The sequence below is a fragment of the Hydractinia symbiolongicarpus genome, chromosome 1 (genome assembly GCF_029227915.1).
Source record: "Hydractinia symbiolongicarpus strain clone_291-10 chromosome 1, HSymV2.1, whole genome shotgun sequence".
In the NCBI taxonomy this organism is placed as follows: domain Eukaryota; kingdom Metazoa; phylum Cnidaria; class Hydrozoa; order Anthoathecata; family Hydractiniidae; genus Hydractinia; species Hydractinia symbiolongicarpus.
In genome coordinates, this window is record NC_079875.1 from 31528751 (window position 1) to 31552080 (window position 23330).

The 23330-nt window shown below is 41.3% G+C and overlaps 58 non-coding genes across 58 annotated transcripts; all 58 read right to left on the reverse strand.

Annotated features, from left to right (window-relative positions):
- Positions 1–163: 163 nt before the first annotated feature.
- On the reverse strand, positions 164–235 carry Trnaw-cca (transfer RNA tryptophan (anticodon CCA)). The gene has a single exon. It is a non-coding gene; the product is annotated as a tRNA-Trp (tRNA).
- A 417-nt stretch (positions 236–652) lies between these two features.
- Positions 653–724, reverse strand: Trnap-ugg (transfer RNA proline (anticodon UGG)). Its single transcript has one exon. It is a non-coding gene; the product is annotated as a tRNA-Pro (tRNA).
- Positions 725–925: 201 nt separating this feature from the next.
- On the reverse strand, positions 926–997 carry Trnaw-cca (transfer RNA tryptophan (anticodon CCA)). Its single transcript has one exon. It is a non-coding gene; the product is annotated as a tRNA-Trp (tRNA).
- Positions 998–1412: 415 nt separating this feature from the next.
- Trnap-ugg (transfer RNA proline (anticodon UGG)) lies at positions 1413–1486 on the reverse strand. Its single transcript has one exon. It is a non-coding gene; the product is annotated as a tRNA-Pro (tRNA).
- A 688-nt stretch (positions 1487–2174) lies between these two features.
- Positions 2175–2246, reverse strand: Trnap-ugg (transfer RNA proline (anticodon UGG)). The gene has a single exon. It is a non-coding gene; the product is annotated as a tRNA-Pro (tRNA).
- Positions 2247–2446: 200 nt separating this feature from the next.
- Positions 2447–2518, reverse strand: Trnaw-cca (transfer RNA tryptophan (anticodon CCA)). Its single transcript has one exon. It is a non-coding gene; the product is annotated as a tRNA-Trp (tRNA).
- Positions 2519–2935: 417 nt separating this feature from the next.
- Trnap-ugg (transfer RNA proline (anticodon UGG)) lies at positions 2936–3007 on the reverse strand. Its single transcript has one exon. It is a non-coding gene; the product is annotated as a tRNA-Pro (tRNA).
- Positions 3008–3208: 201 nt separating this feature from the next.
- Trnaw-cca (transfer RNA tryptophan (anticodon CCA)) lies at positions 3209–3280 on the reverse strand. Its single transcript has one exon. It is a non-coding gene; the product is annotated as a tRNA-Trp (tRNA).
- Positions 3281–3697: 417 nt separating this feature from the next.
- On the reverse strand, positions 3698–3769 carry Trnap-ugg (transfer RNA proline (anticodon UGG)). The gene has a single exon. It is a non-coding gene; the product is annotated as a tRNA-Pro (tRNA).
- A 192-nt stretch (positions 3770–3961) lies between these two features.
- On the reverse strand, positions 3962–4033 carry Trnaw-cca (transfer RNA tryptophan (anticodon CCA)). Its single transcript has one exon. It is a non-coding gene; the product is annotated as a tRNA-Trp (tRNA).
- A 417-nt stretch (positions 4034–4450) lies between these two features.
- Trnap-ugg (transfer RNA proline (anticodon UGG)) lies at positions 4451–4522 on the reverse strand. Its single transcript has one exon. It is a non-coding gene; the product is annotated as a tRNA-Pro (tRNA).
- A 696-nt stretch (positions 4523–5218) lies between these two features.
- On the reverse strand, positions 5219–5290 carry Trnap-ugg (transfer RNA proline (anticodon UGG)). The gene has a single exon. It is a non-coding gene; the product is annotated as a tRNA-Pro (tRNA).
- A 202-nt stretch (positions 5291–5492) lies between these two features.
- Trnaw-cca (transfer RNA tryptophan (anticodon CCA)) lies at positions 5493–5564 on the reverse strand. The gene has a single exon. It is a non-coding gene; the product is annotated as a tRNA-Trp (tRNA).
- A 417-nt stretch (positions 5565–5981) lies between these two features.
- On the reverse strand, positions 5982–6053 carry Trnap-ugg (transfer RNA proline (anticodon UGG)). Its single transcript has one exon. It is a non-coding gene; the product is annotated as a tRNA-Pro (tRNA).
- A 198-nt stretch (positions 6054–6251) lies between these two features.
- On the reverse strand, positions 6252–6323 carry Trnaw-cca (transfer RNA tryptophan (anticodon CCA)). Its single transcript has one exon. It is a non-coding gene; the product is annotated as a tRNA-Trp (tRNA).
- A 417-nt stretch (positions 6324–6740) lies between these two features.
- Positions 6741–6812, reverse strand: Trnap-ugg (transfer RNA proline (anticodon UGG)). The gene has a single exon. It is a non-coding gene; the product is annotated as a tRNA-Pro (tRNA).
- A 200-nt stretch (positions 6813–7012) lies between these two features.
- Trnaw-cca (transfer RNA tryptophan (anticodon CCA)) lies at positions 7013–7084 on the reverse strand. The gene has a single exon. It is a non-coding gene; the product is annotated as a tRNA-Trp (tRNA).
- A 417-nt stretch (positions 7085–7501) lies between these two features.
- On the reverse strand, positions 7502–7573 carry Trnap-ugg (transfer RNA proline (anticodon UGG)). The gene has a single exon. It is a non-coding gene; the product is annotated as a tRNA-Pro (tRNA).
- A 200-nt stretch (positions 7574–7773) lies between these two features.
- Trnaw-cca (transfer RNA tryptophan (anticodon CCA)) lies at positions 7774–7845 on the reverse strand. Its single transcript has one exon. It is a non-coding gene; the product is annotated as a tRNA-Trp (tRNA).
- Positions 7846–8262: 417 nt separating this feature from the next.
- Trnap-ugg (transfer RNA proline (anticodon UGG)) lies at positions 8263–8334 on the reverse strand. Its single transcript has one exon. It is a non-coding gene; the product is annotated as a tRNA-Pro (tRNA).
- A 192-nt stretch (positions 8335–8526) lies between these two features.
- Positions 8527–8598, reverse strand: Trnaw-cca (transfer RNA tryptophan (anticodon CCA)). The gene has a single exon. It is a non-coding gene; the product is annotated as a tRNA-Trp (tRNA).
- Positions 8599–9015: 417 nt separating this feature from the next.
- Positions 9016–9087, reverse strand: Trnap-ugg (transfer RNA proline (anticodon UGG)). The gene has a single exon. It is a non-coding gene; the product is annotated as a tRNA-Pro (tRNA).
- Positions 9088–9776: 689 nt separating this feature from the next.
- On the reverse strand, positions 9777–9848 carry Trnap-ugg (transfer RNA proline (anticodon UGG)). The gene has a single exon. It is a non-coding gene; the product is annotated as a tRNA-Pro (tRNA).
- Positions 9849–10050: 202 nt separating this feature from the next.
- Trnaw-cca (transfer RNA tryptophan (anticodon CCA)) lies at positions 10051–10122 on the reverse strand. Its single transcript has one exon. It is a non-coding gene; the product is annotated as a tRNA-Trp (tRNA).
- Positions 10123–10539: 417 nt separating this feature from the next.
- Positions 10540–10611, reverse strand: Trnap-ugg (transfer RNA proline (anticodon UGG)). The gene has a single exon. It is a non-coding gene; the product is annotated as a tRNA-Pro (tRNA).
- A 198-nt stretch (positions 10612–10809) lies between these two features.
- On the reverse strand, positions 10810–10881 carry Trnaw-cca (transfer RNA tryptophan (anticodon CCA)). Its single transcript has one exon. It is a non-coding gene; the product is annotated as a tRNA-Trp (tRNA).
- A 417-nt stretch (positions 10882–11298) lies between these two features.
- Positions 11299–11370, reverse strand: Trnap-ugg (transfer RNA proline (anticodon UGG)). The gene has a single exon. It is a non-coding gene; the product is annotated as a tRNA-Pro (tRNA).
- Positions 11371–11570: 200 nt separating this feature from the next.
- Positions 11571–11642, reverse strand: Trnaw-cca (transfer RNA tryptophan (anticodon CCA)). The gene has a single exon. It is a non-coding gene; the product is annotated as a tRNA-Trp (tRNA).
- Positions 11643–12059: 417 nt separating this feature from the next.
- Trnap-ugg (transfer RNA proline (anticodon UGG)) lies at positions 12060–12131 on the reverse strand. Its single transcript has one exon. It is a non-coding gene; the product is annotated as a tRNA-Pro (tRNA).
- Positions 12132–12329: 198 nt separating this feature from the next.
- On the reverse strand, positions 12330–12401 carry Trnaw-cca (transfer RNA tryptophan (anticodon CCA)). The gene has a single exon. It is a non-coding gene; the product is annotated as a tRNA-Trp (tRNA).
- Positions 12402–12818: 417 nt separating this feature from the next.
- Positions 12819–12890, reverse strand: Trnap-ugg (transfer RNA proline (anticodon UGG)). The gene has a single exon. It is a non-coding gene; the product is annotated as a tRNA-Pro (tRNA).
- Positions 12891–13090: 200 nt separating this feature from the next.
- Trnaw-cca (transfer RNA tryptophan (anticodon CCA)) lies at positions 13091–13162 on the reverse strand. Its single transcript has one exon. It is a non-coding gene; the product is annotated as a tRNA-Trp (tRNA).
- A 417-nt stretch (positions 13163–13579) lies between these two features.
- Positions 13580–13651, reverse strand: Trnap-ugg (transfer RNA proline (anticodon UGG)). Its single transcript has one exon. It is a non-coding gene; the product is annotated as a tRNA-Pro (tRNA).
- Positions 13652–13851: 200 nt separating this feature from the next.
- Trnaw-cca (transfer RNA tryptophan (anticodon CCA)) lies at positions 13852–13923 on the reverse strand. The gene has a single exon. It is a non-coding gene; the product is annotated as a tRNA-Trp (tRNA).
- Positions 13924–14340: 417 nt separating this feature from the next.
- Trnap-ugg (transfer RNA proline (anticodon UGG)) lies at positions 14341–14412 on the reverse strand. The gene has a single exon. It is a non-coding gene; the product is annotated as a tRNA-Pro (tRNA).
- Positions 14413–14612: 200 nt separating this feature from the next.
- Positions 14613–14684, reverse strand: Trnaw-cca (transfer RNA tryptophan (anticodon CCA)). Its single transcript has one exon. It is a non-coding gene; the product is annotated as a tRNA-Trp (tRNA).
- A 417-nt stretch (positions 14685–15101) lies between these two features.
- Positions 15102–15172, reverse strand: Trnap-ugg (transfer RNA proline (anticodon UGG)). The gene has a single exon. It is a non-coding gene; the product is annotated as a tRNA-Pro (tRNA).
- A 200-nt stretch (positions 15173–15372) lies between these two features.
- Trnaw-cca (transfer RNA tryptophan (anticodon CCA)) lies at positions 15373–15444 on the reverse strand. The gene has a single exon. It is a non-coding gene; the product is annotated as a tRNA-Trp (tRNA).
- Positions 15445–15861: 417 nt separating this feature from the next.
- On the reverse strand, positions 15862–15933 carry Trnap-ugg (transfer RNA proline (anticodon UGG)). Its single transcript has one exon. It is a non-coding gene; the product is annotated as a tRNA-Pro (tRNA).
- Positions 15934–16132: 199 nt separating this feature from the next.
- On the reverse strand, positions 16133–16204 carry Trnaw-cca (transfer RNA tryptophan (anticodon CCA)). Its single transcript has one exon. It is a non-coding gene; the product is annotated as a tRNA-Trp (tRNA).
- A 417-nt stretch (positions 16205–16621) lies between these two features.
- Trnap-ugg (transfer RNA proline (anticodon UGG)) lies at positions 16622–16693 on the reverse strand. Its single transcript has one exon. It is a non-coding gene; the product is annotated as a tRNA-Pro (tRNA).
- A 200-nt stretch (positions 16694–16893) lies between these two features.
- Trnaw-cca (transfer RNA tryptophan (anticodon CCA)) lies at positions 16894–16965 on the reverse strand. The gene has a single exon. It is a non-coding gene; the product is annotated as a tRNA-Trp (tRNA).
- A 187-nt stretch (positions 16966–17152) lies between these two features.
- On the reverse strand, positions 17153–17224 carry Trnap-ugg (transfer RNA proline (anticodon UGG)). The gene has a single exon. It is a non-coding gene; the product is annotated as a tRNA-Pro (tRNA).
- A 207-nt stretch (positions 17225–17431) lies between these two features.
- On the reverse strand, positions 17432–17503 carry Trnaw-cca (transfer RNA tryptophan (anticodon CCA)). Its single transcript has one exon. It is a non-coding gene; the product is annotated as a tRNA-Trp (tRNA).
- A 103-nt stretch (positions 17504–17606) lies between these two features.
- Trnaw-cca (transfer RNA tryptophan (anticodon CCA)) lies at positions 17607–17678 on the reverse strand. Its single transcript has one exon. It is a non-coding gene; the product is annotated as a tRNA-Trp (tRNA).
- Positions 17679–18095: 417 nt separating this feature from the next.
- On the reverse strand, positions 18096–18167 carry Trnap-ugg (transfer RNA proline (anticodon UGG)). The gene has a single exon. It is a non-coding gene; the product is annotated as a tRNA-Pro (tRNA).
- Positions 18168–18367: 200 nt separating this feature from the next.
- Trnaw-cca (transfer RNA tryptophan (anticodon CCA)) lies at positions 18368–18439 on the reverse strand. Its single transcript has one exon. It is a non-coding gene; the product is annotated as a tRNA-Trp (tRNA).
- A 415-nt stretch (positions 18440–18854) lies between these two features.
- On the reverse strand, positions 18855–18926 carry Trnap-ugg (transfer RNA proline (anticodon UGG)). Its single transcript has one exon. It is a non-coding gene; the product is annotated as a tRNA-Pro (tRNA).
- A 199-nt stretch (positions 18927–19125) lies between these two features.
- Trnaw-cca (transfer RNA tryptophan (anticodon CCA)) lies at positions 19126–19197 on the reverse strand. Its single transcript has one exon. It is a non-coding gene; the product is annotated as a tRNA-Trp (tRNA).
- A 417-nt stretch (positions 19198–19614) lies between these two features.
- Trnap-ugg (transfer RNA proline (anticodon UGG)) lies at positions 19615–19686 on the reverse strand. The gene has a single exon. It is a non-coding gene; the product is annotated as a tRNA-Pro (tRNA).
- Positions 19687–19886: 200 nt separating this feature from the next.
- On the reverse strand, positions 19887–19958 carry Trnaw-cca (transfer RNA tryptophan (anticodon CCA)). Its single transcript has one exon. It is a non-coding gene; the product is annotated as a tRNA-Trp (tRNA).
- Positions 19959–20647: 689 nt separating this feature from the next.
- Positions 20648–20719, reverse strand: Trnaw-cca (transfer RNA tryptophan (anticodon CCA)). The gene has a single exon. It is a non-coding gene; the product is annotated as a tRNA-Trp (tRNA).
- Positions 20720–20822: 103 nt separating this feature from the next.
- Trnaw-cca (transfer RNA tryptophan (anticodon CCA)) lies at positions 20823–20894 on the reverse strand. The gene has a single exon. It is a non-coding gene; the product is annotated as a tRNA-Trp (tRNA).
- Positions 20895–21583: 689 nt separating this feature from the next.
- On the reverse strand, positions 21584–21655 carry Trnaw-cca (transfer RNA tryptophan (anticodon CCA)). The gene has a single exon. It is a non-coding gene; the product is annotated as a tRNA-Trp (tRNA).
- A 417-nt stretch (positions 21656–22072) lies between these two features.
- Trnap-ugg (transfer RNA proline (anticodon UGG)) lies at positions 22073–22143 on the reverse strand. The gene has a single exon. It is a non-coding gene; the product is annotated as a tRNA-Pro (tRNA).
- Positions 22144–22343: 200 nt separating this feature from the next.
- Positions 22344–22415, reverse strand: Trnaw-cca (transfer RNA tryptophan (anticodon CCA)). Its single transcript has one exon. It is a non-coding gene; the product is annotated as a tRNA-Trp (tRNA).
- Positions 22416–22832: 417 nt separating this feature from the next.
- Positions 22833–22904, reverse strand: Trnap-ugg (transfer RNA proline (anticodon UGG)). Its single transcript has one exon. It is a non-coding gene; the product is annotated as a tRNA-Pro (tRNA).
- A 199-nt stretch (positions 22905–23103) lies between these two features.
- Positions 23104–23175, reverse strand: Trnaw-cca (transfer RNA tryptophan (anticodon CCA)). The gene has a single exon. It is a non-coding gene; the product is annotated as a tRNA-Trp (tRNA).
- Between the last annotated feature and the right edge of the window lie 155 nt (positions 23176–23330).

Genomic DNA, 23330 nt, shown 5'->3' on the forward strand with positions numbered 1-23330 from the left:
GAATGGCGTTGGAAAAATAGGGACTGTCTTCGTTGTCTCTAAGGATATAAAAAAAAGCCTAAGTACGCAATAATGAAGTCACAACCTGGAGCAAGATTTTCTTCTTACAATTACTTCACTCAAGAACCATTATTTTGTAACCATGTTTTAATACTGTTTTTTCTGACTCTGACGTGAATTGAACACGCAACCTTTTGATCTGGAGTCAGACGCGCTACCATTGCGCCACAGAGTCCGTAGCTATACAACTGCGTAAGACTGGGACCCAGAGTAGTTTAAGTTATTACTACATGTGTACCTGACCCGAATCCAAAAGGCACGTTAGGGATGTTAGGCGCATGTGATAACACCTACAATAAGGAAGTACTCTTAACTTCAGGGCAAGACTTGCGATTCAGTCGAGTTTGGTTTGTTCTCTGCAGTGAATAGCATTAAGGATGTGCTATTTCGAGTGTCTTTGTAAAAAATGAAACAAGCGGAAATTGCACTGACAACATTAGTTACACTCCAACAATGGGCTCAACCGGGATTTGAACCTAAAGCAAGAATCATGCAGCTAGACCATTGAGCTTCTATGTTCCGTGCATTTTATTATATCCATAGAGACGAAGAAGACAGTTCCTATCTTTAACATTAGTTACACTTTAATAATGGGCTCAACCGGGATTTGAACCCGGGACCTCTCGAACCCAAAGCGAGAATCATGCCACTAGACCATTGAGCCTCCATGTCACATGCAACATGTCACAATGTTCTATTAGGAATGGCTTTGGAAAAATAGAGACTGTCTTCGTTGTCTCTAAGGATATAAAAAAAAAGCCTCAGTACGCAATAATGAAGTCACAACCTGGAGCAAGATTTTCTTCTTACAATTACTTCACTCAAGAACCATTATTTTGTAACCATGTTTTAATACTGTTTTTTCTGACTCTGACGTGAATTGAACACGCAACCTTCTGATCTGGAGTCAGACGCGCTAGCATTGCACCACAGAGTCCGTAGCTATACAACTGCGTAAGACTGTGACCCAGAGTAGTTTAAGTTATTACTACATGTGTACCTGACCCGAATCCAAAAGGCACGTTAGGGATGTTAGGCGCATGTGATAACGCCTACAATAAGGAAGTACTCTTAACTTCAGGGCAAGACTAGCGATTAAGTCGAGTTTGGTTTGTTCTCTGCAGTAAATGGCATTAAGGATGTGCTATTTCGAGTGTCTTTGTAAAAAATGAAACAAGCGGAAATTGCACTGACAACATTAGTTACACTCCAACAATGGGCTCAACCGGGATTTGAACCTAAAGCAAGAATCATGCCACTAGACCATTGAGCCTCTATGTCCCGTGCATTTTATTATATCCATAGAGACGAAGAAGACAATCCCTATTTTTAACATCAGTTACACTTTAATAAGGGTCTCAACCGGGATTTGAACCCGGGACCTCTCGCACCCAAAGCGAGAATCATGCCACTAGACCATTGAGCCTCCATGTCACATGCAACATATCACAATGTTCTATTAAGAATGGATTTGGAAAAATAGGGACTGTCTTCGTTGTCTCTAAGGATATAAAAAAAGCCTCAGTACGCAATAATGAAGTCACAACCTGAAGCAAGATTTTCTTCTTACAATTACTTAACTCGAGAACTATTATTTTGTAACCATGTTTTAATACTGTTGTTTCTGACTCTGACTTAAATTGAACACGCAACCTTCTGATCTGGAGTCAGACGCGCTACCATTGCACCACAGAGTCCGTAGCTATACAACTGCGTAAGACTGGGACCCAGAGTAGTTTAAGTTATTACTACATGTGTACCTGACCCGAATCCAAAAGGCACGTTAGGGATGCTAGGCGAATGTGATAACACCTAAAATAAGGAAGTACTCTTAACTTCAGGGCAAGACTTGCGATTCAGTCGAGTTTGGTTTGTTCTCTGCAGTAAAGAGCATTAAGGATGAGCTATTTCGAGTGTCTTTGTAAAAAATGAAACAAGCAGAAATTGCACTGACAACATTAGTTACACTCCAACAATGGGCTCAACCGGGATTTGAACCTAAAGCAAGAATCATGCCACTAGACCATTGAGCCTCTATGTCCCGTGCATTTTATTATATCCATAGAGACGAAGAAGACAGTCCCTATCTTTAACATTAGTTACACTTTAATAATGGGCTCAACCGGGATTTGAACCCAGGACCTCTCGCACCCAAAGCGAGAATCATGCCACTAGACCATTGAGCCTCCATGTCACATGCAACATGTCACAATGTTCTATTAAGAATGGCTTTGGAAAAATAGGGACTGTCTTCGTTGTCTCTAAGGATATAAAAAAAAGCCTAAGTACGCAATAATGAAGTCACAACCTGGAGCAAGATTTTCTTCTTACAATTACTTCACTCAAGAACCATTATTTTGTAACCATGTTTTAATACTGTTTTTTCTGACTCTGACGTGAATTGAACACGCAACCTTTTGATCTGGAGTCAGACGCGCTACCATTGCGCCACAGAGTCCGTAGCTATACAACTGCGTAAGACTGGGACCCAGAGTAGTTTAAGTTATTACTACATGTGTACCTGACCCGAATCCAAAAGGCACGTTAGGGATGTTAGGCGCATGTGATAACACCTACAATAAGGAAGTACTCTTAACTTCAGGGCAAGACTTGCGATTCAGTCGAGTTTGGTTTGTTCTCTGCAGTGAATAGCATTAAGGATGTGCTATTTCGAGTGTCTTTGTAAAAAATGAAACAAGCGGAAATTGCACTGACAACATTAGTTACACTCCAACAATGGGCTTAACCGGGATTTGAACCTAAAGCAAGAATCATGCAACTAGACCATTGAGCTTCTATGTTCCGTGCATTTTATTATATCCATAGAGACGAAGAAGACAGTTCCTATCTTTAACATTAGTTACACTTTAATAATGGGCTCAACCGGGATTTGAACCCGGGACCTCTCGCACCCAAAGCGAGAATCATGCCACTAGACCATTGAGCCTCCAAGTCACATGCAACATGTCACAATGTTCTATTAGGAATGGCTTTGGAAAAATAGAGACTGTCTTCGTTGTCTCTAAGGATATAAAAAAAAAGCCTCAGTACGCAATAATGAAGTCACAACCTGGAGCAAGATTTTCTTCTTACAATTACTTCACTCAAGAACCATTATTTTGTAACCATGTTTTAATACTGTTTTTTCTGACTCTGACGTGAATTGAACACGCAACCTTCTGATCTGGAGTCAGACGCGCTAGCATTGCACCACAGAGTCCGTAGCTATACAACTGCGTAAGACTGTGACCCAGAGTAGTTTAAGTTATTACTACATGTGTACCTGACCCGAATCCAAAAGGCACGTTAGGGATGTTAGGCGCATGTGATAACGCCTACAATAAGGAAGTACTCTTAACTTCAGGGCAAGACTAGCGATTAAGTCGAGTTTGGTTTGTTCTCTGCAGTAAATGGCATTAAGGATGTGCTATTTCGAGTGTCTTTGTAAAAAATGAAACAAGCGGAAATTGCACTGACAACATTAGTTACACTCCAACAATGGGCTCAACCGGGATTTGAACCTAAAACAACAATCATGCCACTAGACCATTGAGCCTCTATGTCCCTTGCATTTTATTATATCCATAGAGACGAAGAAGACAGTCCCTATCTTTAACATTAGTTACACTTTAATAATGGGCTCAACCGGGATTTGAACCCGGGACCTCTCGCACCCAAAGCGAGAATCATGCCACTAGACCATTGAGCCTCCATGTCACATGCAACATGTCACAATGTTCTATTAGGAATGGCTTTGGAAAAATAGGGACTGTCTTCGTTGTTTCTAAGGATATAAAAAAAAGCCTCAGTACGCAATAATGAAGTCACAACCTGGAGCAAGATTTTCTTCTTACAATTACTTCACTCAAGAACCATAACCATGTTTTAATACTGTTTGTTTTGACTCTGACGTGAATTGAACACGCAACCTTCTGATCTGGAGTCAGACGCGCTACCATTGCGCCACAGAGTCCGTAGCTATACAACTGCGTAAGACTGGGACCCAGAGTAGTTTAAGTTATTACTACATGTGTACCTGTCCCGAATCCAAAAGACACGTTAGGGATGTTAGGCGCATGTGATAACACCTACAATAAGGAAGTACTCTTAACTTCAGGGCAAGTCTTGCGATTCAGTCGAGTTTGGTTTGTTCTCTGCATTAAATAGCATTAAGGATGTGCTATTTCGAGTGTCTTTGTAAAAAATGAAACAAGCGGAAATTGCACTGACAACATTAGTTACAGTCCAACAATGGGCCCAACCGGGATTTGAACCTAAAGCAAGAATCATGCCACTAGACCATTGAGCCTCTATGTCCCTTGCATTTTATTACATCCATAGAGACGAAGAAGACAGTCCCTATCTTTAACATTAGTTACACTTTAATAATGGGCTCAACCGGGATTTGAACCCGGGACCTCTCGCACCCAAAGCGAGAATCATGCCACTAGACCATTGAGCCTCCATGTCACATGCAACATGCAACATGTCACAATGTTCTATTAGGAATGGCTTTGGAAAAATAGAGACTGTCTTCGTTGTCTCTAAGGATATAAAAAAAAGCCTCAGTACGCAATAATGAAGTCACAACCTGGAGCAAGATTTTCTTCTTACAATTACTTCACTCAAGAACCATTATTTTGTAACCATGTTTTAATACTGTTTTTTCTGACTCTGACTTGAATTGAACACGCAACCTTCTGATCTGGAGTCAGACGCGCTAGCATTGCACCACAGAGTCCGTAGCTATACAACTGCGTAAGACTGGGACCCAGAGTAGTTTAAGTTATTACTACATGTGTACCTGACTTGAATCCAAAAGGCAGGTTAGGGATGTTAGGCGCATGTGATAACACCTACAATAAGGAAGTACTCTTAACTTCAGGGCAAGACTTGCGATTCAGTCGAGTTTGGTTTGTTCTCTGCATTAAATAGCATTAAGGATGTGCTATTTCGAGTGTCTTTGTAAAAAATGAAACAAGCGGAAATTGCACTGACAACATTAGTTACACTCCAACAATGGGCTCAACCGGGATTTGAACCTAAAGCAAGAATCATGCCACTAGACCATTGAGCCTCTATGTCCCTTGCATTTTATTACATCCATAGAGACGAAGAAGACAGTCCCTATCTTTAACATTAGTTACACTTTAATAATGGGCTCAACCGGGATTTGAACCCGGGACCTCTCGCACCCAAAGCGAGAATCATGCCACTAGACCATTGAGCCTCCATGTCACATGCAACATGTCACAATGTTCTATTAGGAATGGCTTTGGAAAAATAGAGACTGTCTTCGTTGTCTCTAAGGATATAAAAAAAAGCCTCAGTACGCAATAATGAAGTCACAACCTGGAGCAAGATTTTCTTCTTACAATTACTTCACTCAAGAACCATTATTTTTTGTAACCATGTTTTAATACTGTTTTTTCTGACTCTGACGTGAATTGAACACGCAACCTTCTGATCTGGAGTCAGACGCGCTAGCATTGCACCACAGAGTCCGTAGCTATACAACTGCGTAAGACTGGGACCCAGAGTAGTTTAAGTTATTACTACATGTGTACCTGACTTGAATCCAAAAGGCAGGTTAGGGATGTTAGGCGCATGTGATAACACCTACAATAAGGAAGTACTCTTAACTTCAGGGCAAGACTTGCGATTCAGTCGAGTTTGGTTTGTTCTCTGCATTAAATAGCATTAAGGATGTGCTATTTCGAGTGTCTTTGTAAAAAATGAAACAAGCGGAAATTGCACTGACAACATTAGTTACACTCCAACAATGGGCTCAACCGGGATTTGAACCTAAAGCAAGAATCATGCCACTAGACCATTGAGCCTCTATGTCCCTTGCATTTTATTACATCCATAGAGACGAAGAAGACAGTCCCTATCTTTAACATTAGTTACACTTTAATAATGGGCTCAACCGGGATTTGAACCCGGGACCTCTCGCACCCAAAGCGAGAATCATGCCACTAGACCATTGAGCCTCCATGTCACATGCAACATGTCACAATGTTCTATTAGGAATGGCTTTGGGAAATAGAGACTGTCTTCGTTGTCTCTAAGGATATAAAAAAAGCCTCAGTACGCAATAATGAAGTCACGACCTGGAGCAAGATTTTCTTCTTACAATTACTTCACTCAAGAACCATTATTTTGTAACCATGTTTTAATACTGTTTTTTCTGACTCTGACGTGAATTGAACACGCAACCTTCTGATCTGGAGTCAGACGCGCTACCATTGCGCCACAGAGTCCGTAGCTATACAACTGCGTAAGACTGAGACCCAGAGTAGTTTAAGTTATTACTACATGTGTACCTGACCCGAATCCAAAAGGCACGTTAGGGATGTTAGGCGCATGTGGGAACACCTACAAAAAGGAAGTGCTCTTAACTTCTGGGCAAGACTTGCGATTCAGTCGAGTTTGGTTTGTTCTCTGCAGTAAATAGCATTAAGGATGTGCTATTTCGAGTGTCTTTGTAAAAAATGAAACAAGCGGAAATTGCACTGACAACATTAGTTACACTCCAACAATGGGCTCAACCGGGATTTGAACCTAAAACAAGAATCATGCCACTAGACCATTGAGCCTCTATGTCCCTTGCATTTTATTACATCCATAGAGACGAAGAAGACAGTCCCTATCTTTAACATTAGTTACACTTTAATAATGGGCTCAACCGGGATTTGAACCCGGGATCTCTCGCACCCAAAGCGAGAATCATGCCACTAGACCATTGAGCCTCCATGTCACAAGCAACATGTCACAATGTTCTATTAGGAATGGCTTTGGAAAAATAGGGACTGTCTTCGTTGTCTCTAAGGATATAAAAAAAAGCCTCAGTACGCAATAATGAAATCACAACCTGGAGCAAGATTTTCTTCTTACAATTACTTCACTCAAGAACCATTATTTTGTAACCATGTTTTAATACTGTTTTTTCTGACTCTGACGTGAATTGAACACGCAACCTTCTGATCTGGAGTCAGACGCGCTACCATTGCGCCACAGAGTCCGTAGCTATACAACTGCGTAAGACTGGGACCCAGAGTAGTTTAAGTTATTACTACATGTGTACCTGACCCGAATCCAAAAGGCACGTTAGGGATGTTAGGCGCATGTGATAACGCCTACAATAAGGAAGTACTCTTAACTTCAGGGCAAGACTTGCGAATAATTCGAGTTTGGTTTGTTCTCTGCAGTAAATGGCATTAAGGCTGTGCTATTTCGAGTGTCTTTGTAAAAAATGAAACAAGCGGAAATAGCACTGACAACATTAGTTACACTCCAACAATGGGCTCAACCGGGATTTGAACCAAAAACAAGAATCATGCCACTAGACCATTGAGCCTCTATGTCCCTTGCATTTTATTATATCCTTAGAGACGAAGAAGACAGTCCCTATCTTTAACATTGGTTACACTTCAATAATGGGCTCAACCGGGATTTGAACCCGGGACCTCTCGCACCCACAGCGAGAATCATGCCACTAGACCATTAAGCCTCCATGTCACATGCAACATGCCACAATGTTCTATTAGGAATGGCTTTGGAAAAATAGGGACTGTCTTCGTTGTCTCTAAGGATATAAAAAAAAGCCTCAGTACGCAATAATGAAGTCACAACCTGGAGCAAGATTTTCTTCTTAAAATTACTTCACTCAAGAACCATTATTTTGTAACCATGTTTTAATACTGTTTTTTCTGACTCTGACGTGAATTGAACACGCAACCTTCTGATCTGGAGTCAGACGCGCTACCATTGCGCCACAGAGTCCGTAGCTATACAACTGCGTAAGACTGGGACCCAGAGTAGTTTAACTTATTACTACATGTGTACCTGACCCGAATCCAAAAGGCACGTTAGGGATGTTAGGCGCATGTGATAACACCTACAATAAGGAAGTACTCTTAACTTCAGGGCAAGACTTGCGATTCAGTCGAGTTTGGTTTGTTCTCTTCAGTAAATAGCATTAAGGATGTGCTATTTCGAGTGTCTTTGTAAAAAATGAAACAAGCGGAAATTGCACTGACAACATTAGTTACACTTCAACAATGGGCTCTACCGGGATTTGAACCTAAAGCAAGAATCATGCCACTAGACCATTGAGCCTCTATGTCCCGTGCATTTTATTATATCCATAGAGACGAAGAAGACAGTCCCTATCTTTAACATTGGTTACACTTTAATAATGGGCTCAACCGGGATTTGAACCCGGGACCTCTCGCACCCAAAGCGAGAATCATGCCACTAGACCATTAAGCCTCCATGTCACATGCAACATGCCACAATGTTCTATTAGGAATGGCTTTGGAAAAATAGGGACTGTCTTCGTTGTTTCTAAGGATATAAAAAAAAGCCTCAGTACGCAATAATGAAGTCACAACCTGGAGCAAGATTTTCTTCTTACAATTACTTCACTCAAGAACCATAACCATGTTTTAATACTGTTTGTTTTGACTCTGACGTGAATTGAACACGCAACCTTCTGATCTGGAGTCAGACGCGCTACCATTGCGCCACAGAGTCCGTAGCTATACAACTGCGTAAGACTGGGACCCAGAGTAGTTTAAGTTATTACTACATGTGTACCTGTCCCGAATCCAAAAGACACGTTAGGGATGTTAGGCGCATGTGATAACACCTACAATAAGGAAGTACTCTTAACTTCAGGGCAAGTCTTGCGATTCAGTCGAGTTTGGTTTGTTCTCTGCATTAAATAGCATTAAGGATGTGCTATTTCGAGTGTCTTTGTAAAAAATGAAACAAGCGGAAATTGCACTGACAACATTAGTTACAGTCCAACAATGGGCCCAACCGGGATTTGAACCTAAAGCAAGAATCATGCCACTAGACCATTGAGCCTCTATGTCCCTTGCATTTTATTACATCCATAGAGACGAAGAAGACAGTCCCTATCTTTAACATTAGTTACACTTTAATAATGGGCTCAACCGGGATTTGAACCCGGGACCTCTCGCACCCAAAGCGAGAATCATGCCACTAGACCATTGAGCCTCCATGTCACATGCAACATGTCACAATGTTCTATTAGGAATGGCTTTGGAAAAATAGAGACTGTCTTCGTTGTCTCTAAGGATATAAAAAAAAGCCTCAGTACGCAATAATGAAGTCACAACCTGGAGCAAGATTTTCTTCTTACAATTACTTCACTCAAGAACCATTATTTTGTAACCATGTTTTAATACTGTTTTTTCTGACTCTGACTTGAATTGAACACGCAACCTTCTGATCTGGAGTCAGACGCGCTAGCATTGCACCACAGAGTCCGTAGCTATACAACTGCGTAAGACTGGGACCCAGAGTAGTTTAAGTTATTACTACATGTGTACCTGACTTGAATCCAAAAGGCAGGTTAGGGATGTTAGGCGCATGTGATAACACCTACAATAAGGAAGTACTCTTAACTTCAGGGCAAGACTTGCGATTCAGTCGAGTTTGGTTTGTTCTCTGCATTAAATAGCATTAAGGATGTGCTATTTCGAGTGTCTTTGTAAAAAATGAAACAAGCGGAAATTGCACTGACAACATTAGTTACACTCCAACAATGGGCTCAACCGGGATTTGAACCTAAAGCAAGAATCATGCCACTAGACCATTGAGCCTCTATGTCCCTTGCATTTTATTACATCCATAGAGACGAAGAAGACAGTCCCTATCTTTAACATTAGTTACACTTTAATAATGGGCTCAACCGGGATTTGAACCCGGGACCTCTCGCACCCAAAGCGAGAATCATGCCACTAGACCATTGAGCCTCCATGTCACATGCAACATGTCACAATGTTCTATTAGGAATGGCTTTGGAAAAATAGAGACTGTCTTCGTTGTCTCTAAGGATATAAAAAAAAGCCTCAGTACGCAATAATGAAGTCACAACCTGGAGCAAGATTTTCTTCTTACAATTACTTCACTCAAGAACCATTATTTTTTGTAACCATGTTTTAATACTGTTTTTTCTGACTCTGACGTGAATTGAACACGCAACCTTCTGATCTGGAGTCAGACGCGCTAGCATTGCACCACAGAGTCCGTAGCTATACAACTGCGTAAGACTGGGACCCAGAGTAGTTTAAGTTATTACTACATGTGTACCTGACTTGAATCCAAAAGGCAGGTTAGGGATGTTAGGCGCATGTGATAACACCTACAATAAGGAAGTACTCTTAACTTCAGGGCAAGACTTGCGATTCAGTCGAGTTTGGTTTGTTCTCTGCATTAAATAGCATTAAGGATGTGCTATTTCGAGTGTCTTTGTAAAAAATGAAACAAGCGGAAATTGCACTGACAACATTAGTTACACTCCAACAATGGGCTCAACCGGGATTTGAACCTAAAGCAAGAATCATGCCACTAGACCATTGAGCCTCTATGTCCCTTGCATTTTATTACATCCATAGAGACGAAGAAGACAGTCCCTATCTTTAACATTAGTTACACTTTAATAATGGGCTCAACCGGGATTTGAACCCGGGACCTCTCGCACCCAAAGCGAGAATCATGCCACTAGACCATTGAGCCTCCATGTCACATGCAACATGTCACAATGTTCTATTAGGAATGGCTTTGGGAAATAGAGACTGTCTTCGTTGTCTCTAAGGATATAAAAAAAGCCTCAGTACGCAATAATGAAGTCACGACCTGGAGCAAGATTTTCTTCTTACAATTACTTCACTCAAGAACCATTATTTTGTAACCATGTTTTAATACTGTTTTTTCTGACTCTGACGTGAATTGAACACGCAACCTTCTGATCTGGAGTCAGACGCGCTACCATTGCGCCACAGAGTCCGTAGCTATACAACTGCGTAAGACTGAGACCCAGAGTAGTTTAAGTTATTACTACATGTGTACCTGACCCGAATCCAAAAGGCACGTTAGGGATGTTAGGCGCATGTGGGAACACCTACAAAAAGGAAGTGCTCTTAACTTCTGGGCAAGACTTGCGATTCAGTCGAGTTTGGTTTGTTCTCTGCAGTAAATAGCATTAAGGATGTGGTATTTCGAGTGTCTTTGTAAAAAATGAAACAAGCGGAAATTGCACTGACAACATTAGTTACACTCCAACAATGGGCTCAACCGGGATTTGAACCTAAAACAAGAATCATGCCACTAGACCATTGAGCCTCTATGTCCCGTGCATTTTATTACATCCATAGAGACGAAGAAGACAGTCCCTATCTTTAACATTAGTTACACTTTAATAATGGGCTCAACCGGGATTTGAACCCGGGACCTCTCGCACCCAAAGCGAGAATCATGCCACTAGACCATTGAGCCTCCATGTCACAAGCAACATGTCACAATGTTCTATTAGGAATGGCTTTGGAAAAATAGGGACTGTCTTCGTTGTCTCTAAGGATATAAAAAAAAGCCTCAGTACGCAATAATGAAATCACAACCTGGAGCAAGATTTTCTTCTTACAATTACTTCACTCAAGAACCATTATCTTGTAACCATGTTTTAATACTGTTTTTTCTGACTCTGACGTGAATTGAACACGCAACCTTCTGATCTGGAGTCAGACGCGCTACCATTGCGACACAGAGTCCGTAGCTATACAACTGCGTAAGACTGGGACCCAGAGTAGTTTAACTTATTACTACATGTGTACCTGACCCGAATCCAAAAGGCAGGTTAGGGATGTTAGGCGCATGTGATAACACTTACAATAAGGAAGTACTCTTAACTTCAGGGCAAGACTTGCGATTCAGTCGAGTTTGGTTTGTTCTCTGCATTAAATAGCATTAAGGATGTGCTATTTCGAGTGTCTTTGTAAAAAATGAAACAAGCGGAAATTGCACTGACAACATTAGTTACACTCCAACAATGGGCTCAACCGGGATTTGAACCTAAAGCAAGAATCATGCCATTAGACCATTGAGCCTCTATGTCCCTTGCATTTTATTACATCCATAGAGACGAAGAAGACAGTCCCTATCTTTAACATTAGTTACACTTTAATAATGGGCTCAACCGGGATTTGAACCCGGGACCTCTCGCACCCAAAGCGAGAATCATGCCACTAGACCATTGAGCCTCCATGTCACATGCAACATGTCACAATGTTCTATTAGGAATGGCTTTGGAAAATAGAGACTGTCTTCGTTGTCTCTAAGGATATAAAAAAAGCCTCAGTACGCAATAATGAAGTCACGACCTGGAGCAAGATTTTCTTCTTACAATTACTTCACTCAAGAACCATTATTTTGTAACCATGTTTTAATACTGTTTTTTCTGACTCTGACGTGAATTGAACACGCAACCTTCTGATCTGGAGTCAGACGCGCTACCATTGCGCCACAGAGTCCGTAGCTATACAACTGCGTAAGACTGGGACCCAGAGTAGTTTAAGTTATTACTACATGTGTACCTGACCCGAATCCAAAAGGCACGTTAGGGATGTTAGGCGCATGTGATAACGCCTACAATAAGGAAGTACTCTTAACTTCAGGGCAAGACTTGCGAATAATTCGAGTTTGGTTTGTTCTCTGCAGTAAATGGCATTAAGGCTGTGCTATTTCGAGTGTCTTTGTAAAAAATGAAACAAGCGGAAATAGCACTGACAACATTAGTTACACTCCAACAATGGGCTCAACCGGGATTTGAACCAAAAACAAGAATCATGCCACTAGACCATTGAGCCTCTATGTCCCTTGCATTTTATTATATCCTTAGAGACGAAGAAGACAGTCCCTATCTTTAACATTGGTTACACTTTAATAATGGGCTCAACCGGGATTTGAACCCGGGACCTCTCGCACCCACAGCGAGAATCATGCCACTAGACCATTAAGCCTCCATGTCACATGCAACATGCCACAATGTTCTATTAGGAATGGCTTTGGAAAAATAGGGACTGTCTTCGTTGTCTCTAAGGATATAAAAAAAAGCCTCAGTACGCAATAATGAAGTCACAACCTGGAGCAAGATTTTCTTCTTAAAATTACTTCACTCAAGAACCATTATTTTGTAACCATGTTTTAATACTGTTTTTTCTGACTCTGACGTGAATTGAACACGCAACCTTCTGAACTGGAGTCAGACGCGCTACCATTGCGCCACAGAGTCCGTAGCTATACAACTGCGTAAGACTGGGGCCCAGAGTAGTTTAACTTATTACTACATGTGTACCTGACCCGAATCCAAAAGGCAGGTTAGGGATGTTAGGCGCATGTGATAACACCTACAATAAGGAAGTACTCTTAACTTCAGGGCAAGACTTGCGATTCAGTCGAGTTTGGTTTGTTCTCTGCATTAAATAGCATTAAGGATGTGCTATTTCGAGTGTCTTTGTAAAAAATGAAACAAGCGGAAATTGCACTGACAACATTAGTTACACTCCAACAATGGGCTCAACCGGGATTTGAACCTAAAGCAAGAATCATGCCATTAGACCATTGAGCCTCTATGTCCCTTGCATTTTATTACATCCATAGAGACGAAGAAGACAGTCCCTATCTTTAACATTAGTTACACTTTAATAATGGGCTCAACCGGGATTTGAACCCGGGACCTCTCGCACCCAAAGCGAGAATCATGCCACTAGACCATTGAGCCTCCATGTCACATGCAACATGTCACAATGTTCTATTAGGAATGGCTTTGGAAAAATAGGGACTGTCTTCGTTGTCTCTAAGGATATAAAAAAAAGCCTCAGTACGCAATAATGAAGTCACAACCTGGAGCAAGATTTTCTTCTTAAAATTACTTCACTTAAGAACCATTATTTTGTAACCATGTTTTAATACTGTTTTTTCTGACTCTGACGTGAATTGAACACGCAACCTTCTGATCTGGAGTCAGACGCGCTACCATTGCGCCACAGAGTCCGTAGCTATACAACTGCGTAAGACTGGGACCCAGAGTAGTTTAACTTATTACTACATGTGTACCTGACCCGAATCCAAAAGGCACGTTAGGGATGTTAGGCGCATGTGATAACACCTACAATAAGGAAGTACTCTTAACTTCAGGGCAAGACTTGCGATTCAGTCGAGTTTGGTTTGTTCTCTTCAGTAAATAGCATTAAGGATGTGCTATTTCGAGTGTCTTTGTAAAAAATGAAACAAGCGGAAATTGCACTGACAACATTAGTTACACTTCAACAATGGGCTCTACCGGGATTTGAACCTAAAGCAAGAATCATGCCACTAGACCATTGAGCCTCTATGTCCCGTGCATTTTATTATATCCATAGAGACGAAGAAGACAGTCCCTATCTTTAACATTGGTTACACTTTAATAATGGGCTCAACCGGGATTTGAACCCGGGACCTCTCGCACCCACAGCGAGAATCATGCCACTAGACCATTAAGCCTCCATGTCACATGCAACATGCCACAATGTTCTATTAGGAATGGCTTTGGAAAAATAGGGACTGTCTTCGTTGTCTCTAAGGATATAAAAAAAAGCCTCAGTACGCAATAATGAAGTCACAACCTGGAGCAAGATTTTCTTCTTAAAATTACTTCACTCAAGAACCATTATTTTGTAACCATGTTTTAATACTGTTTTTTCTGACTCTGACGTGAATTGAACACGCAACCTTCTGAACTGGAGTCAGACGCGCTACCATTGCGCCACAGAGTCCGTAGCTATACAACTGCGTAAGACTGGGGCCCAGAGTAGTTTAACTTATTACTACATGTGTACCTGACCCGAATCCAAAAGGCACGTTAGGGATGTTAGGCGCATGTGATAACACCTACAATAAGGAAGTACTCTTAACTTCAGGGCAAGACTTGCGATTCAGTCGAGTTTGGTTTGTTCTCTTCAGTAAATAGCATTAAGGATGTGCTATTTCGAGTGTCTTTGTAAAAAATGAAACAAGCGGAAGTTGCACTGACAACATTAGTTACACTCCAACAATGGGCTCAACCGGGATTTAAACCTAAAGCAAGAATCATGCCACTAGACCATTGAGCCTCTATGTCCCGTGCATTTTATTATATCCATAGAGACGAAGAAGACAGTCCCTATCTTTAACATTAGTTACACTTTGATAATGGGCTCAACCGGGATTTGAACCCGGACCTCTCGCACCCAAAGCGAGAATCATGCCACTAGACCATTAAGCCTCCATGTCACATGCAACATGCCACAATGTTCTATTAGGAATGGCTTTGGAAAAATAGGGACTGTCTTCGTTGTCTCTAAGGATATAAAAAAAAGCCTCAGTACGCAATAATGAAGTCACAACCTGGAGCAAGATTTTCTTCTTAAAATTACTTCACTCAAGAACCATTATTTTGTAACCATGTTTTAATACTGTTTTTTCTGACTCTGACGTGAATTGAACACGCAACCTTCTGATCTGGAGTCAGACGCGCTACCATTGCGCCACAGAGTCCGTAGCTATACAACTGCGTAAGACTGGGACCCAGAGTAGTTTAACTTATTACTACATGTGTACCTGACCCGAATCCAAAAGGCACGTTAGGGATGTTAGGCGCATGTGATAACACCTACAATAAGGAAGTACTCTTAACTTCAGGGCAAGACTTGCGATTCAGTCGAGTTTGGTTTGTTCTCTTCAGTAAATAGCATTAAGGATGTGCTATTTCGAGTGTCTTTGTAAAAAATGAAACAAGCGGAAATTGCACTGACAACATTAGTTACACTTCAACAATGGGCTCTACCGGGATTTGAACCTAAAGCAAGAATCATGCCACTAGACCATTGAGCCTCTATGTCCCGTGCATTTTATTATATCCATAGAGACGAAGAAGACAGTCCCTATCTTTAACATTAGTTACACTTTGATAATGGGCTCAACCGGGATTTGAACCCGGGACCTCTCCCACCCAAAGCGAGAATCATACCACTAGACCATTGAGCCTCCATGTCACATGCAACATGTCACAATGTTCTATTAAGAATGGCTTTGGCAAAATAGGGACTGTCTTCGTTGTCTCTAAGGATATAAAAAAAAGCCTCAGTACGCAATAATGAAGTCACAACCTGGAGCATGATTTTCTTCTTACAATTATTCACTCAAGAACCATTATCTTGTAACCATGTTTTAATACTGTTTTTTCTGACTCTGACGTGAATTGAACACGCAACCTTCTGATCTGGAGTCAGACGCGCTACCATTGCGCCACAGAGTCCGTAGCTATACAACTGCGTAAGACTGGGACCCAGAGTAGTTTAAGTTATTACTACATGTGTACCTGACCCGAATCCAAAAGGCACGTTAGGGATGTTAGGCGCATGTGATAACGCCTACAATAAGGAAGTACTCTTAACTTCAGGGCAAGACTTGCGATTAAGTCGAGTTTGGTTTGTTCTCTGCAGTAAATGGCATTAAGGATGTGCTATTTCGAGTGTCTTTGTAAAAAATGAAACAAGCGGAAATTGCACTGACAACATTAGTTACACTCCAACAATGGGTTCAACCGGGATTTGCCCCTAAAACAAGAATCATGCCACTAGACCATTGAGCCTCTATGTCCCTTGCATTTTATTATATCCATAGAGACGAAGAAGACAGTCCCTATCTTTAACATTAGTTACACTTTAATAATGGGCTCAACCGGGATTTGAACCCGGGACCTCTCGCACCCAAAGCGAGAATCATGCCACTAGACCATTGAGCCTCCATGCCACATGCAACATGTCACAATGTTCTATTAGGAATGGCTTTGGAAAAATAGGGACTGTCTTCGTTGTCTCTAAGGATATAAAAAAAAGCCTCAGTACGCAATAATGAAGTCACAACCTGGAGCAAGATTTTCTTCTTACAATTACTTCACTCAAGAACCATTATTTTGTAACCATGTTTTAATACTGTTTTTTCTGACTCTGACGTGAATTGAACACGCAACCTTCTGATCTGGAGTCAGACGCGCCACCATTGCGCCACAGAGTCCGTAGCTATACAACTGCGTAAGACTGGGACCCAGAGTAGTTTAAGTTATTACTACATGTGTACCTGATCCGAATCCAAAAGGCACGTGCCACTAGACCATTGAGCCTCTATGTCCCGTGCATTTTATTATATCCATAGAGACGAAGAAGACAGTCCCTATCTTTAACATTAGTTACATTTTCATGATGGGCTCAACCGGGATTTGAACCCGGGACCTCTCGCACCCAAAGCGAGAATCATACCACTAGACCATTGAGCCTCCATGTCACATGCAACATGCAACATGTCACAATGTTCTATTAGGAATGGCTTTGGAAAAACAGGGACTGTCTTCGTTGTCTCTAAGGATATAAAAAAAAGCCTTAGTACGCAATAATAAAGTCACAACCTGTAGCAAGATTTTCTTCTTACAATTACTTAACTAAAGAACTATTATTTTGTAACCATGTTTTAATACTGTTTTTTCTGACTCTGACTTGAATTGAACACGCAACCTTCTGATCTGGAGTCAGACGCGCTACCATTGCGCCACAGTGTCCGTAGCCATTCACAACAGTCAAAACCTGGAGCAAGATTTTCTTCTTACAATTACTTCACTCAAGAACCATTATTTTGTAGCCATGTTTTTATACTGTTTTTTCTGACTCTGACGTGAATTGAACACGCAACCTTCTGATCTGGAGTCAGACGCGCTACCATTGCGCCACAGAGTCCGTAGCTATACAACTGCGTAAGACTGGGACCCTGAGTAGTTTAAGTTATTACTACATGTGTACCTGACCCGAATCCAAAAGGCACGTTTGGGATATTAGGCGCATGTGATATCACCTACAATAAGGAAGTACTCTTAACTTCAGGGCAAGACTTGCGATTCAGTCGAGTTTGGTTTGTTCTCTGCAGTAAATAGCATTAAGGATGTGCTATTTCGAGTGTCTTTGTAAAAAATGAAACAAGCGGAAATTGCACTGACAACATTAGTTACACTCCAACAATGGGCTCAACCGGGATTTGAACCTAAAGCAAGAATCATGCCACTAGACCATTGAGCCTCTATGTCCCTTGCATTTTATTATATCCATAGAGACGAAGAAGACAGTCCCTATTTTTAACATTAGTTACAGTTTAATAATGGGCTCAACCGGGATTTGAACCTGGGACCTCTCGCACCCAAAACGAGAATCATGCCACTAGACCATTGAGCCTCTATGTAACATGCAACATGTCACAATGTTCTATTAAGAATGGATTTGGAAAAATAGGGACTGTCTTCGTTGTCTCTAAGGATATAAAAAAAAGCCTCAGTACGCAATAATGAAGTCACAACCTGAAGCAAAATTTTCTTCTTACAATTACTTCACTCAAGAACCATTATTTTGTAACCATGTTTTAATACTGTTTTTTCTGACCCTGACGTGAATTGAACACGCAACCTTCTGATCTGGAGTCAGACGCGCTACGATTGCGCCACAGAGTCCGTAGCTATACAACTGCGTAAGACTGGGACCCAGAGTAGTTTAAGTTATTACTACATGTGTACCTGACCCGAATCCAAAAGGCACGTTAGGGATGTTAGGCATGTGATAACACCTACAATAAGGAAGTACTCTTAACTTCAGAGCAAGACTTGCGATTCAGTCAAGTTTGGTTTGTTCTCTGCAGTAAATAGCATTAAGGATGTGCTATTTCGAGTGTCTTTGTAAAAAATGAAACAAGCGGAAATTGCACTGACAACATTAGTTACACTCCAACAATGGGCTCAACCGGGATTTGAACCGAAAGCAAGAATCATGCCACTAGACCATTGAGCCTCTATGTCCCTTGCATTTTATTATATCCATAGAGACGAAGAAGGCAGCCCCTATCTTTAACATTAGTTACACTTTAATAATGGGCTCAACCGGGATTTGAACCCGGGACCTCTCGCACCCAAATCGAGAATCATGCCACTAGACCATTGAGCCTCCAAGTCACATGCAACATGTCACAATGTTCTATTAGGAATGGCTTTGGAAAAATAGGGACTGTCTTTGTTGTCTCTAAGGATATAAAAAAAGCCTCAGTACGCAGTAATGAAGTCACAACCTGGAGCAAAATTTTCTTCTTACAATTACTTAACTCAAGAACTATTACTTTGTAACCATGTTTTAATACTGTTTTTTCTGACTCTGACTTGAATTGAACACGCAACCTTCTGATCTGGAGTCAGACGCGCTACCATTGCGCCACAGAGTCCGTAGCTATACAACTGCGTAAGACTGGGACCCAGAGTAGTTTAAGTTATTACTACATGTGTACCTGACCCGAATCCAAAAGGCACGTTAGGGATGTTAGGCGCATGTGATAACACCTACAATAAGGAAGTACTCTTAACTTCAGGGCAAGACTTGCGATTCAGTCGAGTTTGGTTTGTTCTCTGCAGTAAATAGCATTAAGGATGTGCTATTTCGAGTGTCTTTGTAAAAAATGAAACAAGCGGAAATTGCACTGACAACATTAGTTACACTCCAACAATGGGCTCAACCGGGATTTGAACCTAAAGCAAGAATCATGCCACTAGACCATTGAGCCTCTATGTCCCGTGCATTTTATTATATCCATAGAGACGAAGAAGACAGTCCCTATCTTTAACATTAGTTACACTTTAATAATGGGCTCAACCGGGATTTGAACCCGGGTCCTCTCGCACCCAAAGCGAGAATCATACCACTAGACCATTGAGCCTCCATGTCACATGCAACATGTCACAATGTTCTATTAGGAATGGCTTTGGAAAAATAGGGACTGTCTTCGTTGTCTCTAAGGATATAAAAAAAAGCCTCAGTACGCAATAATAAAGTCACAACCTGGAGCAAGATTTTCTTCTTACAATTACTTCACTCAAGAACCATTATTTTGTAAACATTTTTTAATACTGTTTTTTCTGACTCTGACGTGAATTGAACACGCAACCTTCTGATCTGGAGTCAGACGCGCTACCATTGCGCCACAGAGTCCGTAGCTATACAACTGCGTAAGACTGGGACCCAGAGTAGTTAAGTTATTACTACATGTGTGCCTGACCCGAATCCAAAAGGCACGTTAGGGATGTTAGGCGCATGTGATAACACCTACAATAAGGAAGTACTCTTAACTTCAGGGCAAGACTTGCGATTCAGTCGAGTTTGGTTTGTACTCTTCAGTAAATAGCATTAAGGATGTGCTATTTCGAGTGTCTTTGTAAAAAATGAAACAAGCGGAAATTGCACTGACAACATTAGTTACACTCCAACAATGGGCTCAACCGGGATTTGAACCTGAAGCAAGAATCATGCCACTAGACCATTGAGCCTCTATGTCCCGTGCATTTTATTATATCCATAGAGACGAAGAAGACAGTCCGTATTTTTAACATTAGTTGCAGTTTAATAATGGGCTCAACCGGGATTTGAAGCCGGGACCTCTCGCACCCAAATCGAGAATCATGCCACTAGACCATTGAGCCTCCATGTCACATGCAACATGTCACAATGTTCTATTAAGAATGGATTTGGAAAAATAGGGACTGTCTTCGTTTTCTCTAAGGATATAAGAAAAAAGCCTCAGTACGCAATAATGAAGTCACAACCTGAAGTCAGATTTTCTTCTTACAATTACTTAACTCAAAAACTATTATTTTGTAACCATGTTTTAATACTGTTTTTTCTGACTCTGACTTGAATTGAACACGCAACCTTCTGATCTGGAGTCAGACGCGCTACCATTGCGCCACAGAGTCCGTAGCCATTCACAACAGTCACAACCTGGAGCAAGATTTTCTTCTTACAATTACTTCACTCAAGAATCATTATTTTGTAACCATGTTTTAATACTGTTTTTTCTGACTCTGACGTGAATTAAACACGCAACCTTCTGATCTGGAGTCAGACGCGCTACCATTGCGCCACAGAGTCCGTAGCTATACAACTGCGTAAGACTGGGACCCAGAGTAGTTTAAGTTATTACTACATGTGTACCTGACCCGAATCCAAAAGGCATGTTAGGGATATTAGGCGCATGTGATATCACCTACAATAAGGAAGTACTCTTAACTTCAGGGCAAGACTTGCGATTCAGTCGAGTTTGGTTTGTTCTCTGCAGTAAATAGCATTAAGGATGTGCTATTTCGAGTGTCTTTGTAAAAAATGAAACAAGCGGAAATTGCACTGACAACATTAGTTACACTCCAACAATGGGCTCAACCGGGATTTGAACCTAAAGCAAGAATCATGCCACTAGACCATTGAGCCTCTATGTCCCGTGTATTTTATTATATCCATAGAGACGAAGAAGACAGTCCGTATTCTTAACATTAGTTACAGTTTAATAATGGGCTCAACCGGGATTTGAAGCCGGGACCTCTCGCACCCAAATCGAGTATCATGCCACTAGACCATTGAGCCTCCATGTCACATGCAACATGCCACAATGTTCTATTAGGAATGGCTTTGGAAAAATAGGGACTGTCTTCGTTGTCTCTAAGGATATAAAAAAAAGCCTCAGTACGCAATAATGAAGTCACAACCTGGAGCAAGATTTTCTTCTTAAAATTACTTCACTCAAGAACCATTATTTTGTAACCATGTTTTAATACTGTTTTTTCTGACTCTGACGTGAATTGAACACGCAACCTTCTGAACTGGAGTCAGACGCGCTACCATTGCGCCACAGAGTCCGTAGCTATACAACTGCGTAAGACTGGGGCCCAGAGTAGTTTAACTTATTACTACATGTGTACCTGACCCGAATCCAAAAGGCACGTTAGGGATGTTAGGCGCATGTGATAACACCTACAATAAGGAAGTACTCTTAACTTCAGGGCAAGACTTGCGATTCAGTCGAGTTTGGTTTGTTCTCTTCAGTAAATAGCATTAAGGATGTGCTATTTCGAGTGTCTTTGTAAAAAATGAAACAAGCGGAAATTGCACTGACAACATTAGTTACACTCCAACAATGGGCTCAACCGGGATTTAAACCTAAAGCAAGAATCATGCCACTAGACCATTGAGCCTCTATGTCCCGTGCATTTTATTATATCCATAGAGACGAAGAAGACAGTCCCTATCTTTAACATTAGTTACACTTTGATAATGGGCTCAACCGGGATTTGAACCCGGACCTCTCGCACCCAAAGCGAGAATCATGCCACTAGACCATTAAGCCTCCATGTCACATGCAACATGCCACAATGTTCTATTAGGAATGGCTTTGGAAAAATAGGGACTGTCTTCGTTGTCTCTAAGGATATAAAAAAAAGCCTCAGTACGCAATAATGAAGTCACAACCTGGAGCAAGATTTTCTTCTTAAAATTACTTCACTCAAGAACCATTATTTTGTAACCATGTTTTAATACTGTTTTTTCTGACTCTGACGTGAATTGAACACGCAACCTTCTGATCTGGAGTCAGACGCGCTACCATTGCGCCACAGAGTCCGTAGCTATACAACTGCGTATGACTGGGACCCAGAGTAGTTTAACTTATTACTACATGTGTACCTGACCCGAATCCAAAAGGCACGTTAGGGATGTTAGGCGCATGTGATAACACCTACAATAAGGAAGTACTCTTAACTTCAGGGCAAGACTTGCGATTCAGTCGAGTTTGGTTTGTTCTCTTCAGTAAATAGCATTAAGGATGTGCTATTTCGAGTGTCTTTGTAAAAAATGAAACAAGCGGAAATTGCACTGACAACATTAGTTACACTTCAACAATGGGCTCAACCGGGATTTAAACCTAAAGCAAGAATCATGCCACTAGACCATTGAGCCTCTATGTCCCGTGCATTTTATTATATCCATAGAGACGAAGAAGACAGTCCCTATCTTTAACATTAGTTACACTTTGATAATGGGCTCAACCGGGATTTGAACCCGGGACCTCTCCCACCCAAAGCGAGAATCATACCACTAGACCATTGAGCCTCCATGTCACATGCAACATGTCACAATGTTCTATTAAGAATGGCTTTGGCAAAATAGGGACTGTCTTCGTTGTCTCTAAGGATATAAAAAAAAGCCTCAGTACGCAATAATGAAGTCACAACCTGGAGCATGATTTTCTTCTTACAATTATTCACTCAAGAACCATTATCTTGTAACCATGTTTTAATACTGTTTTTTCTGACTCTGACGTGAATTGAACACGCAACCTTCTGATCTGGAGTCAGACGCGCTACCATTGCGCCACAGAGTCCGTAGCTATACAACTGCGTAAGACTGGGACCCAGAGTAGTTTAAGTTATTACTACATGTGTACCTGACCCGAATCCAAAAGGCACGTTAGGGATGTTAGGCGCATGTGATAACGCCTACAATAAGGAAGTACTCTTAACTTCAGGGCAAGACTTG